This window comes from Cupressus sempervirens, chromosome 7 (genome assembly GCF_028749045.1).
Source record: "Cupressus sempervirens isolate cs-2001-9-10 chromosome 7, ASM2874904v1, whole genome shotgun sequence".
Taxonomy (NCBI): domain Eukaryota; kingdom Viridiplantae; phylum Streptophyta; class Pinopsida; order Cupressales; family Cupressaceae; genus Cupressus; species Cupressus sempervirens.
In genome coordinates this window covers 766,316,435-766,332,960 of record NC_143124.1, presented here as the reverse complement: position 1 = coordinate 766,332,960, position 16,526 = coordinate 766,316,435, and positions in this window count along the sequence as shown.

The window sequence follows — 16,526 nt, the reverse complement described above, 5'->3', positions numbered from 1 at the left end:
TTAACATGGTTAAACATACATGTCAATTATCAACATAACAATAACATATAATCAATACAATGAGTAATGATCTTTAAATTATCATGTACAAGTGACTTGTTTAATATTACAATCAATAGTAATTTGAAACTTCAAACAAGCATTAATTTAAACATGCTTGAATGTAAAAGTAATGGAAAAAAAATAGGAGGTCATTACTTAAATTGACAATTAATTTATAATATCAAGTGCACACCTTTAACTTTCAAATAGAAATAAACTCCCATTTTAAAATTAGTTTGTATAACATATTTCACAATATATGTAAGACAATGTCAATGATATATTTATAGAAGTGAACTCAAAATATAAAATTGGTTCAACACATCTCTTCAAATGAGGTCCTATAAAATAAAATTGTAAAAGAAAAACACATGTTAATAAACACATAAATTAATATGAGGTATCTGAACTATGTAAATATATGTGTAATTTATATGTACTCACTATGTGGAATTGCACAAGATGTCGGTGTTTGATCTACTTTAACATTTAAATTTGCATAAATTGCAATTGAGAGCTGAATAAGAGGTATATATATATATAAGTTCTCTAATTTGGTATTGGCAACACAAACATACATGCAATTAATTTATATAAGTACATATATAAAAATAACACAATAAAGAAAAAATTGACATGTGTTTGATTTAAATGTAGTCATCCCACTATATCATCTGCATCCTCTCTCTTTTGCAATGCATCTATGATTGTCTCGTGCTCGTCCATTGAAATTGTCCATAATACCTTATTGGTGGGTCTCCCTTTGTATCTTCCTAATTTGATATTCATTGCCACAACCAAATGAGAATAGTGTAAAATCTTCTTTTCAGATTGTTAGTCTTCAAATGCTAGTAAAGCATTTCTTCTTGTTAGGTATCTACGTAGCTAGGTGCCAGCTACAACGATAGACCCAATTGGATAATCAAAACCATCATTGTCTACTTGATGACATATCAATTTTTTCTTAGGTTCCACATATCTAGCTAGCCAATACTTAGTCTATTCATCGTTATTACTAGGCGCAATAACAACATAAACATGTCCTACAAGATAAGATAAAGTACAGAAACACTTTAATCACATGAGTACATATGCATATTATATAAATTGAAGCATGAGATTACAATGAAATCTAATTAAATTGTGCATACCAGGTTGTATGAGGTCTGAAATACGACCATAGTCTTCTAATGAAAAAGTAACATTCTAGCCTTCATTTACTGTATCATCTTGGAAATGTGTGTTCCTATGTGCTAATGATTTTTATTGCCAATCTTCAACTCATTTTGTATTCTCACATTCTTCCCATTCAGCCGCAAGACAAAACTGAAAAAAACACATAAGCTCTCTAGTCCATATAGTCCAAGTGTTAATATCTAAACTCCTAAATGAATTCCATTTAGCTAACCCACTAATTGTATCACAATCATATCTTGAAAGGATATTCTTCTCTTCAATTAGGTAGAACAAATGTTTGATTGTAGAGTTTTCACTTGATCCTGTGTATAAATATTTGTTACACCATTTGACAATCTCATGTGCATTTTTGAATTTGGCTTTTTCCTCAAATTTTAATTGCTCTCTACTAAGGGCTCTCTTCACACATGCACCGACACCATCACGTTCTCCTTTACCATGTCCAGCCTCAAAAAAGCTCCATAAATGTTGGATATTAGTTTGCCTAATACTCAACCAATAGAATATTCTAGCATTCTTGAATTGTCCTGTACAATTATCTGACCATATCCAATGTTGTGTCATTTGAATTCGTCTCTCTTTTAAATTATCATAAAAGACTTTGAAAGAATATTGGAAAAACTTAGATGAATGAAGTTTATTATCACTCATATAGAAATGGTACTCTCTCAATATTTTTCGATCCTCCTCTATACTATCAGGTGCATGCCTATAAACTATATAAACATAAATTGTTACTTGCACTAAATTGTAATATTCTGGTTGTATCTTATCTTGCCATGCAAGTGTGTAGTTCTCTACAAAGTCAACAACTGAAAGTATAGCACCAATTGGAAATGTATTCTTACATATGTGAAATTGTCCATCAAGCCATCTAGCATATTGAGAGTGTTTAATAAATTTTGGTATCATCGCAATCTTAAACTCATCCATAAATGCATGACAACTAACTTTATCTATAACTAGATCACACCTTCTTCCAATCTTCTTATCTTTCAATGAATATTCAATAGTTTTGAATCTTTTTACATCAGCTAATTGTTGTCCAAAAGTAGTCAAAGCATTTTCATGCAAACATTCATCTAACAAAGAAAGATTGCCACACATATCACATGTATCAGAAAGACATGCATTGGAAAGAAAGTATTGATCATTAGGTGGCTTACAAAACAAACCTAATATGAAATCCTTTATAGTTTGAGGTGGTATTTTTATACCACATTCTTGCAACATTTCTTTACTATGCATGGTACCACGTATAGATTGAAATATATCATAATGGTAATGAAATTGAACATGAGTTTTACAACAACATGTGATTCTTTCTTTATTAATCCTTACATACCATGGTTTACACTTTTCAAAAGATCTTTGACTAATGGTAATAGTTAATACCTTACCATCTACAAATTTTCTAAACAATTTAGTTTGAGTCATGTCCAAAAGGTGTTTAGAATGTGGATCACGTATTTTTGATCCAACTCTCAATTTAAGAACATCTCTTGAATTGGGTAATACTCTTGTATTATCATGCCAAAATTTTTCAACCAAACTTTTGACTTCACTAGTAAGTTTCATATCACATCTCAGGAGTCTAGCACTAGAATTCCACAAAATATTTGCTGGATCACATTCAAAGTTAACCCTTCTCTTTAAATCTCTTTCTAAAGTCTTACAATTCACATTAAGATATCCACTTATGTTACTAATCAATCTTTTTTTCAGTTGTTGATTTGTTAACTAAAGCTATTATTATTACTCATCGTGCCACATTCTTATCTTTAGAGTGACTTCTCTTTTCGATAACATCAAAGGCACTAGCAACAATGGATACAACTTGTTTTAAAGACTCATTTTTATTTTTTGATTTTGCATACATTCCTAACCTTCTCATTACTTTTCACATTTTAGACATTTTAATTAGTTGCAACATCAACTAACATTGAAACCCAAATTTATTATTATAAAAAAAGTCTATATAATCTATTAGCATCTATCCTAATTTGTCTCCATGAAACCAATCCCTCAAGATTATCTACCACATCATTAGGAAAATAAAAATTATGTTCAGACACTTTATTATCATTCTGACATGTTTGTTCAGTAGTTGGTGTTTCTATGTCTACATTTGTGCAATTTTTATTTTCAATTGACATTTCATTTTCATTGTTATTTGGGATTTGAATCTCATTTTCAATTTTTCTTGGTATTTCTTTCAGGGCATGCATTTCCATTGGAGTTTGTTGTGCATGATCATTTGACAATTTATTCTCATGAAGAAAATGTAAATCGTTTAAATCGTAGCATACTTTTAAAAAATTACCAATTTTATCATGAGAAAAAAATTGAGGGTTTGGAGATACACCTGTATTGAATATTTGATTAGAATGTGCACCTAAATTTTTTTGCATTGGGTTTTCTTCTTTGGCCTCTTCATCCATCGTGGTATCCTCAATATCTTTCTCCTTTGAAATATTGTTCAAGTCTTTAATTCTTTGTCTTCTCTCTCGTTGATGTTGTGCTTCATTCTCTTTATTTGTTACAATATTCTTATCTTTCAGAACTTTTCTTTTCTTCTTTCTTCATTGTTTGGATCCCATGTTTGCACCAGTTTTGAATTTGAATCAATAGCTTACAAATTGTAGAAAAAAACAAGAAAATGGAATAAGTATGATAGAATTTGCTATTGCAGATCGAAACTATTATTAAATCATTTCAATCATTGAAAGTCGGCCTGTGGGGAAGCTTTTGGGGCCCAACAGGTACATTAGAATCGGGTATCCGATTTTTTAAAAATTGGGTACCCGATTCTTGCAATGATTAATTTGTAATCAAGCACCCGATTTTTGAATCACAAATCAGGTGCCCGATTCTTGAGACATGAGTAGGAATTTGGAATGATCATGACATTTGCATCGGGTTTTGCCTTGGGGAAAGGCATGGCATAGGCTTGGTCCCACCAAGCCATGCCTTTATGAACCATTTTTTCTAAGGCATTTAATCGACAATTTTATAGTTTGTCATAATTTTTATATGGTCATCCCCATTGAATTTTTTGATGAAACAAAAACCCATTATAGGTCTTATTGTTTTGATTTTAAAAATGCAAATTTTATAGTGTTATTATTTTATTTGCTATTTTTCCATTATTTATTAATCAAAACTATCTCTCAAACGTTAAAAAGTGACATTCACTAAAACTTTAATAACTTTTTTATTTAAATTTTATCTTAAATTAATTTATATGTCATCAATCTACATACAATTATTTTGAGGTAAAAAAAAAGATTTTAGAAAAGTAAAATTTTGATCAAATTATGGTGTTCGTACACAAGAGGTTTTAAAATTTACCTTTATACCCAATTAATAATTAATAAAAAAAAATTATTCAATTAAAAATTAAGAAAAAATATTGTCATCAATCTTAGGTTTATTAGGTAACTCTCTTTAAAAGGATTTACGAAAATTCATTTATTTGTATCAAATTTTGGTGTTTGTACACGAGCATGGTATGGACCTGAAACAGACATTTTGAAAAAGTGGTTTTTAAAGATCCATACCCAAAAAAAATCTATCATATGGATATACAAATAAGTTACATATTCAACAAGAAGATCCCAGGCACTACAATTTTTATTTTTGAAGTTTTTAAATATTTAATCTCTAAATGGCTCAAATTTTGGCATCAATTGACAAAATATTTCAAAAATAGGAAAATCACTTCCACTTTTTGGCCAAAAGTGAGACCCAACTTCTTGCACTGACCTGTATATGGAAAAAAAAAGATACATAGATTCTTGTGGTCATCTTTGAATGTATACCTGCATACTTCTAACTATTTGTCCATACTTCACTAACAATATTAAATATTCCAAAGATATCTTGGTAATAAAAAATTATAGATTTCCTCGAGATGAAATGAGGAATTTAGATTTTTTTGTCTAGATGATCATTTTCTAGAAAGACAATGCAGTTGTTCCAACGACATTCAATACTATCAAAATAGTTGAGAAGCTAGATATGATGATGCTAATGCTGAAAATAATCTACCTATCACTTGCAGATCACTATTGATGTTCCTGATATAAATGGTCGCAAAGACATTCTTAAGGTTCATGCAAGCAACAATAAGCTGGGCAAAGATATCTTACTTGATGTTGTTTCCATGAGAACCCCTAGGTTTACTAGTGCTGATCTTGCAAACCTCTTGAATGAAGAAGAAATTCTTGTTGGAAGATGAGGCAAACAATACATATCAAGTAAGCAAATAGATGATGCAATAGACATGATTGTGGATGGTATGGAGGGAACATCAATGACTGATGGAAAGAGTAAGATTTTGGTGTCTTACCATGAAGTTGGACATGCAATTTCTATGTAAGTACACAAAACTAAACATCTATTAGTACTTTATTGTATGATTTTATGTAGACCCTTCACATACATATTGACCACAAGTTGGAAGTCTAATTTGCAATGATAGACAATATAAATGTGTGTTGCAAAGGCAACTAAATATTGTTTTGGTAATTGTTACAAGGTCAACATGATGAATCCTAGAGATTCAACAATCCATGAATTATTAGAGTTGACCATTTAATTATATACAAAGAGAGATTATTTTGGTGAAGGGTGATTGTAAAAGATATGCATTGACAAAATCGAATATGATTCGAGTGTTGTTGGCCAGTTGGCAACAACTATTGGATTCTTCTGTGGGAGAAATCAAGAACATGGATATGCATGACCAATAATTCTTGTGTATCAGCATCTATTTTGACTCTCATACAACAAGTCATTCCTTCGAGATTTTAGAAATTTATCATTGCATATTATCATTTTTTAGAGATTCATGGACTAGTGGTGCAACTCATAACTCTTGCATTAAGCTTCATGTTCTCTTGGGAAATGCTAGACTATGACCTAGTAATTCTTCTAATCATCTTCCCTATTTGTATACCCAACACAAAATTGTTCCACTTCATGATGGAATTGAAATAGTGATATGACTTCCCATCTTTGATTCCCTTTCTTATTGTGCCCTCTCTATGCAAGGTAGAATAGGGTGACTTTGGGTAATGTCCCCTCTCACTCAAACTTTTTATACACATCCTTGAGATTCAAATTGAGGATTCTTTCCATGGTAGGAAGAAGTCTTTGAAATATCATGATCTCATATGAAAACATGTCTTATTGTACCCAAATCTAATTTTTTTTTGCAATTAGATCACATCTAATTAGAAAGTTGAATTAGAGGAAGAGATTTCCATTTTACCCTATGTAATCTGAAATTTTTCATACTTGAGTCTGAATGTGTGGAAGATAAAGAAAATGTGTTAAAAATAGTCCTTAAGTTTTCTACAAGGACCTTCTTTGCATGAAATCCTAGTACCCATCCTTCAACCCTAACAAAGATATCTTTACTTCTACTTTCCTCCGGCTTCATTTCTCCTATCTCCTTTTCAATTCTAGAAAATAAATTTTTGTAAGCTATTGGTAGTGGTATGAGAAGATATTATTGTACCTTAAAGGATACAATCAAGTATGCAAGCTCTAATTGTGCACTAATTTGTGTGTAGATGGACCTCTCTAATAATTTCTCATTTGATATTTTGTTTAAAGTGGAAAAGATAAATTGGTATCAATAATTTGATTATGAAAGGAAATATTTCAAATGCAGATTATGGTTTCTAGAAAAGCATTCCTCCTTGAAATGTCTAAAAGCAAAATAAAAATAAAAAATGAAATCAAGCTTCATTAGACCCTCACACTTGTTGGATCATCAAAGGACCTTATAAATTTATTATTCCTCTTAATGATTTGATAGACTCCATCTCTCCAGCAATCTATAATCACAAATGTAGACTGTAAAATCACTTTGTATTCTTTCAATTTTGAGTTGCATACCTCTTACAGAGTTTTAGGTGTTTCGAGCGCCTCTTCAAACAATCCTTGAGACTCAATAGCTTCCTTGTACACAAGTGTATCTTTAAAGTCTCTTGCACTAAAATTGTATGTCCTAACTACTACTCCACAAGAAACAATCCACAGAAAGAAGAGATGAATCTCATTTGTTATTGAACACACATTATAATCCCTAAGGAACCTTACTAGGAGGAGGTGTCCCTGATGAACTGTGAGTGCTAGAATCAATTTGAGACTCTGTAGAATGAGAGTTTTGTGTCTTCTTCTTCGTCCCTTAATGTAGGTGCATCCGATGACTGGAAATGTTTTGAAGATTCTTGATTATACATGGTTCATTTATATTGTAACATGTCTTGGTAAGAAATTTTTGTGTCTTATGGGTGTAATTGGGTGTGAGCCTTAGTTTCGGTTACATCTTAGTAGTTAAGTGTTAGTAGTCTAATCATCAATGACAAAACCCTCAAAGGTGCTCTTTCTTAGGGCCCATTTGGTTGCAGAAATAGGAATAGAGGATTAGGAATAGCTATTCTGGAATAGAAAATGGGGCTACGTATTCCTGTTCTCTGTTTGGTTCAGCCAATATTTGATGGGGAATTTGCAGACCCCAAAATTTATGTTTTCTAAAATAAATAAAAGTGGAATAGGAATACGTATTCCAATAACACCTATTTGGGTGGAATTGCAAAACCCCATTTTGAGCCAAAATTGGAATACATATTCCTATTTTACTTTGTATTTCAATTCCAATTTGGTGCATCCAAATGAAGAATTAAATTTTTTAAGAATTTACATATGCCTATTTTGCTTGTATTCTCGTTGCCAAACAGGCCCTTAGGAAGTTAATTTGATTACACACAATCATTATTTATTAGATGCAGATTAGGTGGAACAGAATCCCACATTAAATTTAGAATACACATGGTGCTCAATCCTTGGTAAGATTACATAATCTGCAGATCAAATGATGATAGCACCTGGTGAGTAATCAAAGAAAACAATGTAGAATGAAATACTTGTTTGATTAAAAGTGTTTGAAATGTACAATCTAATGGGATTATATTCATATAAGAAATGGATATGCCAGGACAATATTGAAACTAGAAGAAAGTGCTATAACAATCAAGAAGAAAGAATGCCTTTTTATTTTCCTTTATACTTATTTATAGAAATATGCAATTCATAACAACTGCCTATTAGGTATCCTCCTATCTAGCTTCCATCGTTAAGCATTCTGTCATGTTTTCTCACTAAAACTTAATCCATGGGCACATGATAGTCTTGTCAATGTGAAAATCCAAGGCCTAGAGGGAAGATAACAAGTTTCACTAGAAGCTTGCCTCATTTGCAAAAAGAGATTACAAGTTAAAAGATCCTAATTAGGGAGCAACATTCCCCTGTGAGATTTAGAAGATATCTTTTGACTGAATTAGAAGCAACCGCCATATCCCAAAGCCAAACAATTGCATAATATGCTAGGCATAAAATCTTTTCCATCTTGGACCATGATATGTTATCCTAGCAAAATTCATTGTTTGTCATCGAGAAGTCTAGAAGAATTTCATCCAGGTTAGGAATAGCTCAGGGAATCTTCAATATGATAAGTCTTTATTCACTGATAGCTTGTTTAGTTGACACTAAAGACATATCAATAAGAGCTTCTGGAAGAAAATTATGATTTTTATTTTCATCTTGATGATAGATCGTGGAACGTGATTTAAAATATTGATTTAAACAAAGATCACACAGTTCGTGGAATGTGATTTAAAATAGTGATGTAAACAAAGATCACACAGTTTTCTCCAGAAGTTATTACTTTCAATATAATGGAGTATGAAAATATTGTGTATATATTATTGTCGAACTAGACATCTGACGTCATTTTTCTCGTTTTGTATCTTTCTATTAAATGTTTCTAGCCCTAGATTCTGAGGCATGCCTGCCAGGGTTTGAAGCTGGAGTAGTGCTTTTTGTGTTTTTCTGTTTGTCATTTGTTTACTTTACATCTTCTTCATTGAATTCTGTGTTGAAGAGTAGATTGGATATGTAAAGAAAGGCATATGTTTTTGAATTTACCATACGAGTAAAGCAAAATACATTAAGATGCTTATGGATGTCATTCCTTGTGCTCTAAATAAAAGAGAATTTGCAGAAATAGAATGATGAGTAGCACGTTTATCATTCCTTGCAGGGCATAAGTTTATAATTTCATTGTTATTGAGCATTGAGAGCTTATGTTTTAAATAATTGGCTTTTGTTTAACTACCCTTATAGTAAGAACAATGTTGTTATGTTTTCTGCAGCCTGTGTTACACAAATTTCTACAGCCTAAGTTACCTGAATTTTCTGTAACATGTGTTATATCTGTTTTTGTTAAGGCAGGATTGCTGCAAATGTAATAACACAGACTGTAGTTACTGATGTTTTTGATATTCATATTGGATGAGGAGACAAGAACGTGGCCGCCTTCAGTTTCATCTCTGCTTTCAGTCGATCATTCGTTTTACTGTTAACATTTCATTCCTTGGGATTTTGTTTTTATTGGTGAGATCAAGAGAGAAAAATATGATTTAGGTGTATATGCAGGTACTTGATAGCGGGGAGTGCAATTGGTTTCTTGTACAATGTTTTACAAACGGGTCCTGCAATCTATCTCATTCTTACAAGGAAATTGTTGTTGTCTTACCCTTTCGAATTGAACTATTTTAGCATCCTTGCAGATCAGGTCTGTATTTTTCCTCCTTGTTCTTTCAAACTCATCAAGTTTTTTTAAATAGATCTCAGCATTACCATTATATATGATTAAACATTTTTTTCTATATTTAAGCTGATAGGCTTTTTATTGTGGCACACAATGGCCAAAAAATCGTCATTCCCTGGAAAATTCAACAATTGAAACACATTTTTTTATGTTTGCATAATAATAGATTGTGAAATCTAATTTTATATTTCACCAATAAAAGAGTAAATGAAAAACATTCAAAACACTCCAAGAAACAATTAGGAAGACAATTATTTCTCTTTAAAAGAAAACAACCACTCCTCCAACAAAGACGATGACATGCTAGGATCCTCGAGAATGATAGACTTTCTTATACAAAGAGAAACGATTATGGGAATGCCTTACGATCTCTCTTCCATTTATATTGAGGATGAGTCAGGGAGAGACATGTTGAAGGTAATTTTGGGTTTCAAGTTTTGTGCAGATTTCAAGCACGTGCATAAGAGTTTCACGTTCTAGTTTTCTTCACATCAATTTAAAAACGATTAAAACTACAATAATGTTAATCTCTGTTAAACTTTTCAAGGACAAATATAAGGTTATGGGCTAATTACAACCTGTCAAAAGAGTTGGTGCAATCCCTAAGGAACCTTACCTTCCCTTAGAATAGATTATAATTTTGGACCGGTTATGTTCAAATATTCTTTACTGAAGAAGAGATCATCTCTTCTCCTTGTTGAACCCTTTATAAATATTACCTTCCCTTAGGAAACGTCATTTCTTCGTTAGATCCCTTATTGAATGTATACTTCCCTTAAGGATAGATCCTTGGTAGATTGAACTAACATTATACACGTTCTATATAAACTTTCAATTCCAACTTTTGTGGAACTTTGTTTATGTGATATATAGTAAGACAATCTAACTAGGGTAGGTGATAATTTTTTAATTTTTTTTTCTCTTTTGGGAGATGTTTCTTTTATCTTTTCGTTGGATTTAATGAGGAATTAAGTTACTTAGGGCATGCTGTTTCCTTGTCTTCTTGACTTAGGTTGAAGAATAAATGATCTTGCTAAAGTGTGAGCTAAATGTTACATCCTAAAAAGTTAGAACCTATTCAATTGGAGAATATATGATGCATCAAACCTCATTTTAGTGATTTAAAAATCAAAGTGTATTTATTCATGATTTTTAGCATCTTTCATTTTCTCTTCTAAAGTTTTTCACGCCTTCCAAGCCTCAATTTTCTTTGTAATTAAACATACATGGGCCAAGACAATAAATGTCATCCCAATCCTCGTGGATTGATTTTAAACAATCTTTGAGCCCAGTGTGACGGTGTTTCATTTTAGGATCTTACTTGTAACTTTGGACTCACAATATTGAATCATGAAATTAGTTAAAAAAGGTGATCAAATCCTCTCATTTTGATATCCATCTATTGTGAAATCTATCCATAATTTATGAGACATCCATTTTAATCAAGAAACTATTGGCACTTCGAGAGAAAATGAAATCAAGCTAATTGAGGATTTGGATTCAATATCTAAAGGAAACCATCCTTCTTAAGCTCTCCAAGTCTCCCATTATTCAAGATCTATTCAAGTAGAGAAAATATACTCTCATTGATGGAAGTTACTTTCTCCCATGGTGAACAAGAAGAGAAGTTCACAAGTAAGAAAGAAGATCCACATCTATTATTATCTCTCATTCTCCATTGAAATGATCAAGCATACATTCAATCTAGATATAAGATTAAGCCAATGTAGATCGATGTATTTGGGAGGGCATCCTTGATTCTCAAACACATAGAAAGTTAGAATAAAATCATCTTCATGGGTCAATTAGATCCTAACATCCACTCACGAGGGTTTCTCATGCAAGGTGAATACTTAAATTTATCTTGTTTACATGCAAGCTTTATTTTATTTCAAGTCTAGTTCCTAGCAAGGGCTTGATCAAATAAATACCTTCACCACCAATAATTTTCCCTTTTTCTTATGTGTAGGAATATGTGTCACATATTTGGATCTATATATTTAGAGTTTTAGAACCAATGAACTGATTTCCATAGAGTTCATCAACCTTTATGCCTCCAAGACAAGGTTTATTTTCTTGGACAAGGTCAAATTTGGTCGACATTTCCTTGAAAATCTAATTTTTGTATAGTTGGGAGTTACATGCCTTAGAGTTTAGAATCCAAAACAGTTTCTATTTTTTAAGTTTTACGACAATCAAATCTAGACATGAAGTTCATTCCTCTTCTTCTAGCTTTAAGGTGATTTCTTTATTTCCACTTTTATCTAGTATTTAATTTTATACATAAGATCTAATATCACATCTTGCTACTAATCATTTAATTTATAATAACATAAATATGTTTCACACATTTTTATATCACAATAACATTCTATCCATATAGGTATATCCAAATCCACCTTTTCCTAGTTCTTACATTATCACCCCTTCATTTTTTTTGGGCTTTGCTAATCAAATTTATCTAAAGGAGGTTTTTTCTTACAATGCATAATAAGAAAAAATCTCCTCAAAATTAGTGAACAATCTATTTGTTAGCATGAATGTTGATGATATTCCTATGGGGGAGTATATTAACATTGCTGGAGACATGATTCAGAGCTTATGTGTTGCATCCATGACTATGTTTGTCATTGATGTCAACATACTAGTTATTTTATGAAGATTAACAGAGTTATAGAGGTAGGCATTCGACACAGTTCAATAATTGAAGATAAGCTTATGCACACTAGAGGTTATGTTTTACAGTATGTTTAGACACTACAACTAAGAGTGCATATAAAACTATGAAGATTGGACAAAGTTATTAAGATTTGAGTGAAGGCATCTTTCAAACATTATTTTTGAAAATAGGTACTATTGTTTTGGTTCTATCTCCACATAGGGATGGAACTAGCTTAAGATGATTGAGACAAAGGTTGAAAACATGTTAGAGATGCCTTGGTTCAGAGGTCATAATTTGAAGATCATCGAGTAAAAAGTTATGAATATTGTGAGTCGATAGTTTGTTTGTAGTCTTGGATAAAGTGTAATATTTTAACATAACATGTATTGCAATATCTTAAGATGGCCCTATGTTATTATTGTGAATTGAGAAAGTCTTAGAGCTGACTCAATAACTTGTTTAGGACTTGGTTTACAAGAAATTATATGTTTTCCTTAGATGTAATATATGGTATGTGGTCATATCTTTGTAATATGTATTGTGCGAGCTTGATATGTGAACTTGTGAAGATTAGAGTAGAGTTTGGTGTGATTGAGGCACAATGAGCTTACAAGGAATTATAATTGGCAAGACAAGTTGTTGGTTGGACAGTTGTTATTTCACATTGTAAATTATTTAGAAGGAATAGTGATGAGGCTATTTGGACAGTGGGTTCAGTTGTACTCCTTTCAACTCCTTTAGGGTTGGCACAACTCCTAACAAGGTTGAAATCTCCTAAGAATGATTCAAAGTCTCCTAACATGGACTGACAGTACTTATTGCATTTCATTGACTCCTAATTGGGTCTATCCTCTAACAAGGAAATTTTATATTAGTACTTCATTTTGTGGGTACCATCCCCACCAGGGTTTTCCCTTTGATCAAGGGTAAATCACTAGTTAACATATAGGGTGTTATTGTGCATGGTTATCTTTCTGTGGTTGTTGCATATACTATTACATGTTTTAGAATTAACAATGATATTGAAAGTTGTTTTAAGAGTATAAGTGATTCATCCCCCTCCCCTCTCCCCCCTCAGTTATCTTGGTGGACTTTACTTTCTAACACTATCCCCTTTAGCATTTCTCACCATTTCTTATTATAAACTATGCAATATGTATTTAAGGAATATAAAGATAACATTTAAAGAAATAAAATGAAACATCTTAACTTATTTGGAATATAAATAATTTTATGGCTAGAAATATTAGGAGATCTTCATTTAGCATTTAGGTATTGGTTTTGTAAAAAATATTGCAAAACATGTAAACTTAATGAGGTTGAAGAATAAACTTAAGTTGTTTGATATTAACAACATGAATTGAGGAGCCACAAGAGATTTTCAACCTCCAATCTCTGAAATCCAAGTCTTAGGGATGTTATCATTAAAATAAAGTTCAATTATTTAATATGTGCACACACAAAAAATACATATTCTATGTTTTACATACCACAAACATAATTCTTTTGAATCCTAGGACTAGCAACTAATCCTTTGCCATTTCCATGCACTTAACCCAATGTTACATTAGGGATTTATAACCCTTTTATATATTGATTTGATGTTTGGTAGTGTTCTATTATCTTCTTCAATTATTTAGTTATGATAGTTTTTAATTTTTCCCCATGAAATATTCTTAAGAAAAAAAATTCTATTTGAAATGGGATTTGACTACTTTTTGAGGCATTTGAGAAATTTAATCTCAATCTATATAGAACTATGAGTACCTATGCCCTTATTCTACACCAGTCATAACAACACACAAAATGATAAAGTTATGCCCTATCTAACAATTGTTGAGAATTTACTAGATCTGTAGAGCTCTTGTAAGAATAAATCTATCATAGTCTAAAAAGAAAGTTGTATATATTAAAATGTAAATTTTGAGTTATATACATTTTGAACAATTGTAGAGATGAAATCCAAATCTTGAAGTCTAAAGTATTAATCACAAAGTCCAAATCCTACATTTGATGTTGTCCATTTTTAATGTGGTAAGAGGTTTTAAATAAAATCTAAATGTCGAGAAATGACAATCTTAGATTATCTTTCTTCCCTATTTTGCTTAATTTCCAAGTCAGAATTAACATTTGAACCTTGAGAAGTGTTTTTGAGAAAGGATTAGAATTTCACCCTTGATTTGTAGCTATATTGCATCTTGTAGCCCAAACTCTAAAGTTTGAGACAATGTGACTTAGATGCTGAACTCCTATGGGTGGGTCAATTTATTTTTAACCCAAATCTTATGCAAATGTGAGAACATACTCCAATTTTTTAGCTATGCACTTTGTTTTTAATCCTGAGTCTAAATCGAAAGGGATTGTTCCAATTTTTTTCTTCCTTTTGGGACACTTGAGGAGTGACTTATTGCTTGTTTTAGTTGCACTGTTAAGACTATGTCATAGTTAGCCTTCCAATTATATCAATATACTTAGGATATTGGTAAGCTTATTAAATAGATCATTATATTATACCATCTCATGTTATAGATAAGTGATACAACAAGACAAACTTTATCACATTCGTATTAGAACAAAATATTTATCTAATTTTATCCTTGATGTGTGAAATGAAAACTTAAGACATTGCAATTTGAACTTAATCAAAATCTAAAACTTTACAATAGATTCAAAAGGTGCTTCCTAAAATGACAATGTTCCCTACCTTGAATATACATTAGATAAATATGATTTAGAACTATGAAAAATTAATTTTCTTTATAAGAAAAACTCTTACCGTCGTCGTGATTAAATTAACTCATTTAAACTGCATGTTATTGTCCATCAAAGACTTCTCTTCTCTCTTGAAAAGTATAGTTGCAATGAATATTATATGGAAGACTTTTCATGCGCAAATTTCTATTTATAAATTTCCACACGTAGTTTGACGTCGTGTGTTTTACTCCCTCCTAGTCAGCTCACAATTATATCTATTTGCGTGTTGGAAACGACAGATTCATATATTTCCACCTTCCTCTGCACGATAGTTTGACAATTATCATCTAATCATTCATGTGAAGATACCAGGCAATGCAATATGTAGCCATGATATTAAATATAATATAGATCAGCCTTATTTTTTATTCTCTTTAAATCTGCATCTCTGCAATATTATATATATATATATATATATATATATATATATATATATATATATGTATGGGATATTCAGTTTGATCTATTAGTTAAATCTTTATAAAATTATAAATACTGTTGAGTCAATTTTGTCCTTATATGAATATAATTTACATCTAAATTTGAGTGCTTTTGATTTCAATAAAATTATAAATATCACTATGAATTATTTTTATCTTTGAATTGATACAATTTACATTAACTTTGTATCTTTTTGATGAATAGTGGTTTCTAGGTAAGAGAAAGTCTTTCATAATTGTATCAAAATAAAACTTGGTTATAAATGGAGTTTTAAGAAGATAAATGAATTAATATTAGAAATGAATTTATATGTGTAGATCTATCATTTTGGTATCATACTAATGGCATGAAGGTATTAGGTTATGCATTGAACAATGATGTGAAAATATCATTGGCTAAGAATCTAGTACAATATGCTAAGTCAATGTGTTGACACGTTTCAAAATTCTATCCAAAATTAAACAAAAAATATAAATTGTTTTTACTTTTAAAACAAATACTTTAAAAAGTAGTGAGAATGAAAGAAAGTCAATCCTTCATGTAATTAGGAGAAAAGGAGGAAAAAAAACCTACAATTTGAAGTGAGGAAAAAGGGAGTGACCCTTTGTGATGAAAAATCAATTGAAACCTTTTTTGCTCTTTTGATCTTCATTAGTAGTCATTTCAAAATGAGGACAAAAGATTTGTGCACTTAATCTTCATTTTTCTAGGACTAAAAAAATAAAAAGAGAATAAATAATTTTGTAA